The sequence below is a fragment of the Triticum dicoccoides genome, chromosome 7A, assembly GCF_002162155.2.
Source record: "Triticum dicoccoides isolate Atlit2015 ecotype Zavitan chromosome 7A, WEW_v2.0, whole genome shotgun sequence".
Classification (NCBI taxonomy): Eukaryota; Viridiplantae; Streptophyta; class Magnoliopsida; order Poales; family Poaceae; genus Triticum; species Triticum dicoccoides.
The window spans coordinates 103,540,268-103,545,238 of NC_041392.1; the positions used below are offsets into that span (position 1 = coordinate 103,540,268).

The 4,971-nt window shown below is 43.0% G+C and overlaps 1 long non-coding RNA gene across 1 annotated transcript; it reads left to right on the forward strand.

Moving 5' to 3' along the window:
• The first annotated feature begins 369 nt into the window (after positions 1–369).
• On the forward strand, positions 370–4,243 carry LOC119334357. The gene is made up of 4 exons (XR_005161287.1): positions 370–801; positions 2,567–2,697; positions 3,421–3,486; positions 3,988–4,243. It is a non-coding gene; the product is annotated as an uncharacterized LOC119334357 (long non-coding RNA).
• Positions 4,244–4,971: the final 728 nt, after the last annotated feature.

A 4,971-nucleotide genomic window follows, 5' to 3' on the forward strand; every position in this document is an offset into this window, starting at 1 on the left:
TACATCACGACACTACATTCCCTACAGACATGTGTTGAGAAAAGATACTATCGCCGTCCAACAGTTGATTGGGAAATGTTGTAACAGATAGTTGGTTGGGAAAACCAATAAACAGTAGCAGACCATCGGACGGGAATACCCGAACATTTAATGTTGAACTGTGGGTTGGGAAAGCTCGCACACACATCCATTGATCGGTCGGGAAATAACCCCGACCAATGGTCTGTGCCAAATGGGCCTGCGCGCGCGTAGAGAAAAAATAGCGCCAACATTTGGCCCAAGCCCGCGAAAGTTCCCCCCAACGCATAAGGCAAGCGGAGCCAAATCCCTAATTCCCCTTTTCCATTCCCCACGCGCGCCGCCCTGGGCTCTCCGCCGCCGCCGCCGCTTTCTTCTCCACGCGCCACCGCGCCATTCTACCGCCCCCGCACGAACCTGCTGGACTGCTGCCCCACACCGCCTGCCCCCACGCGCTCGAACCCTCTCCTCTGCCCCGGTGCTCTCCCCTGACCACAAGAACTCTGGCGTCGTCACCGTCATGGCGCGCGCCGGGCAGATCCAGGGGAAGACGGGGTTCAACCTGCTGTAGAGGGACGTTGCCCTGTACTAGAAGACTGTGCCGGCCGTGGTGAAGCACTCCTCGGAGGCGCTGCTGCTCGTGGTGTTCAACCCCGTCGATGTCTTCGCCTACCTCGCCTTGCAGCTTTCAGGGTTGGGTTCCAGGCGAGCGGCGTCATTTGCTCCTCCAGGTTCTGGTTCCTCATCAACGAGCCCCCCGCCATCAACACACAGGACGTGCAGGTAACTTACTAGACCCGAACCCATCCATGAATCCATCGGCCTGTTGCTCTCCCGATAAAAATTTCTCAGGTTCATAGAAATGCTTTACGAGTATTTGTTTTTTCCGAAAATGTTACTTGTTACTATTTTGTTTGATGGTTTCTAGAAGAAGGTAGCAAATGCAACAGGCCTTCCAGAAACTCTTCATGTACTGATATTCTCATAGAAAATTCTTCATTGCCATATATATTTTCCATTGATATATCATTAAGCATCAGCTGTATGATTTACGAGTAGAAGTTGCTGCCTGGCTTCACATGCTACTTGTCATCCACTTTAAAGCGTGCTTGTGCTTCACGCCTTACCAGGAAGGAGTTCGGTTGACTGAATTTTTCTGCATGCATGCTTTCTCTGAATTGACTGAACACCATGTCTGAATTTTGCTGTCTGCATGCTTGCCTCGCTGTTGCACAAACCATATGTAGGAGGTCTCTGTCAAAAGAATGAAACGATCACCTACAAAAATGGTTCCATCGATCCTTTAGTGCTGGCACTATGAATGTACTTGCTTGATTCCATTTTAGTTCAGAAGACATGCTCCTAAACAAACATGCTACCATTGTTATGCGCAGTTTCGTGCTATTTGACGTATGAACACTTAACTAAAAGCAAGAGTGCACGAAATCTTGAGACATAGTTAGTGCTGATGACAGCCACTCCTTAATTTACCCACCACTCTTCGGAGTCTTCGAATTGAACTTTTGTTCAGTTAATTCTGAAAGAATTACCTTAACCATTACTAGTTGCTATTTGATTGATTACATTCATCGGGATATGAGCGCGATGAACATGTATTGCCGCCGGTGAGGTGTATTGGTCACGTGACATGCTAGCTTGAGGTTTTCAGTGGAAACCTACAACACAACAGACTTCTCTTTTGCTAGTTGCAACCAGAATCAAGGGTAAGAAGATAGGAAAAGATAAGACTATATAGTGGCCACGTAGCAAAGGACATTACGGTGAGCCAAAAGGTCACAAAATTGTATATCCTCCTTTTTAATATTAGCAACCCAATGTTGAGAGCATTTCTCAAATGCAGCTCCCATATGCTTCTGTACAAAGGACATGTAGGATTTTTTTTAGCCCGACCAACATTTGAAAACAAAGGCAGGACATCAGTCAATGATAGTAAAGTCCCTAGAAATTCAGTAGATGTTATTTGTCCAGTTTACACTCATGTTTAATTTCTGCATAGTTTGTTTCCTAATTTCCTTTCCCATGTAATTATTATGTTGTTATTCTACATTCTGCACAGTACATATCAGATTCAAGGCAGTAGTTATATAGTTGATTAGTTGTTGCAATTTGTGCTACATATATATGTAGATTTGTGAAAGTATTTCTAAATATGCTACCAAGTTTAATGGAAGAAATCCTACAAATGAAATAGCAATAATGTTAGGCAAGGTGCGGGTGATGTCCTGCCTCCTTCTCTGTTCAATTTGCACTCCTGCCAGTGTCCTCACATAATAAATCTAATTAAATGAAGTCGATATATTACTATATCTTCTGGACCAAATCTTACCCATGTTATGAATATTGATCTGCAATAGCATGTCCTTATTTGAAATTCCATGTATAGTATTTGTCAAAAGATGGAAATAGCAGAATCTTTGTCGCAATGTTTTATAGTTTCATACTTCCATTTATCAGAGACAATACTGCTTGAAAGTATCATAACTCCACTGAGAGTGAATGAGTTTTAACCAGGAGTGTTGTGTTGTAGGATTCCCAAACCACCACAGTGCCCCCTTCAACCGCGAACCGGTTTACTGATGCGCCTCCGCAACCTTACAGGCCGCCGTAGTCCATGCAGCAGCTAGCAGCAAGGCCCATTGACGTCGCCGCACAGTCCAGGTACAAATAATAAAACACAACTTTGTAACTTTCTAAGCAACACACGAGTAGAAAATTGTTGTATGCAGAAGTGAGGCTACACATGGTTGCAATTACTTATTTCAAGCTCGAGCATTTAGTTTCTGATGATGTGATCACAAGATTGTGTTTTTTATGTATATTAATCTGATAGAACTATATGACACTAATGATGGGTGGCTTGGATGCAATACTTTAACCTAAAATTTAACCTGAAGAGAATCTTATGTTTGCCCTGTTTCCAGAATATTTTAAATATCTGAATGGTGTGAACAAATGAAATCAAACTATTTTTCTCCGTTGTTCTCATCGGGGTGTCCTCATAGTTCTCTGAGCAAGAAATACGATCCAGAGAAGCAAAAGTCAAGTTCATCTGTTTGGAGTTGCAAAAGTAACTAGAAGCGATCATTTTTTATATTTATATTTAGGATCCTTGGGTTCATAGTTGTTGTACACCTTCTTATCAATATTTGACATAGTAATAAAAGATGGTTGATAAATATGTTGCTCTGAACCTTGGCTTATCAAGTGGTGGAGCTTTGAGAGGGCGAACCTGGGCTGTAACCCCCTCCCCTACCCAGCAAAAAGCAAAAACGTTAGTACCCCACTGCAATAGGATGGTAGCACTGTAGCCCAGCTCATTTACTTGAGGAGATGAGCACTCCACCAGACTGTTTCTCAATGTCTCATTTTTGTCTCCTGTAGTAAACAACTTTGGCGATGCTCACAATAGGCAGTGACGCCATGTGGTGGTGTGGAGCGTTGGGGTCGGTAAGCAGAACATCATCAACTCTGCCTCACCTCTTCCACTCGTGCTGTCCGATGGTACCCTATTGATGTATTGTAGTGCAGTCTTATTCTTTTGATTTTCCTTTTTTGTTTAGTTTTAACTCATGTTGGGAAAGGTTCTAATTAGGTCGAACTTTTCACTAAATGGAAAGGTCAAACTCCATGGTTAAGTAGTATTTTGGTACTTCCCGCGGTAGAAGGTTGTATTTTGGTAGTGCTCTGTTTTGGAGAAGCTTTTATATGTAATTGGTGTTAGAAATGTACTCCCTTTGTAAAGAAATATAATAGTAAGCAGATAGGATCAATATACTTAACATGCTACAATTTCTAACTTGTGGTTGTACTTCGGTATTCCAAAAACAAAATCATATCATTAGAGAGGCTAGAGTTTGTGCAATGTAACTGCTAATATGTTGTATGAGAAGTTTCAGCGGAGGCTTGTTGAGCAGATGCATAATATTAACTCGGGATTTTGACTTGCAGATGTTCAATCTGGAGGATTTTCTCCAATGAGATGTAGAATGAAGGCTTTGATGTCAAGTACGAGAAGGATGCAAGGATGTTGGTGGAAGGCTGTGAGGATGGGTATTTCCCACTACAAGGAGCATGCAGATGATGTGCCTCTTAGACAAATTCCAGAAAACAACGCAAGGAATTTTTGCTCACACAATGAACCATAATGTCTCCTCTATTTCATTAGTTACATCAGTTTGCAGGAAATTTGGATGGTCACTGGTTCATAACAGATGAACTATTTATATGTGAAAATTAATGTGTGTTATTATTGTTTGGTTTTGATTTATTATTGCTGCATGGCAACCATGTTACTATTATGAACTATGCAACTTGACTGATATTCTGTTGGTACATAAAATCTGTATGTGAGGGCAATTGACGTTGGTACGTGAAATCTGTATGTGAGGGCAATTGGATGTTGGTTGGCAAAACAATTCCTGTCCAACTGTTGGTCGGGAAAGCCCATGAAAGGCCCAATGAAATGTTGGTCGGGAAAGATTTCCCTGACAGATAGTCGGTCGGGAAAGGTCCATGTCAGCCCTGTTAGATAGTCGGTCGGGAAAGAATACATGTCAAATAGTCGGTCGGGAAAGGCCCATGGCAGCACCCACGGACTGTTGGTCGGGAAAGGCCCATGGCAGCACCCACGGACTGTTGGTCGGGAAAGGCCCATGGCAGGCCCAACAGAATGTTGGTCGGGAAAGATACTCCATAGCCGACAAGCAGTCGGTCGGGAAAGATATGTCGGTCGGGAAATGGCTTTCCCGTCTGGACTTTCCCCAACAGACATGATTGGTCGGCAATACTCTTTCCTGACCGACTGTTTGTTGGCAGAACTTGTATTCCCGACCAATTTGGATGTTGGGGATGTAGTGATGTGGTGTAGTGTCTATTGCTTTCGTTTTAAGCAACCTAGAGCATAAAACTATGGTGTTGAGGCATTCACAACAA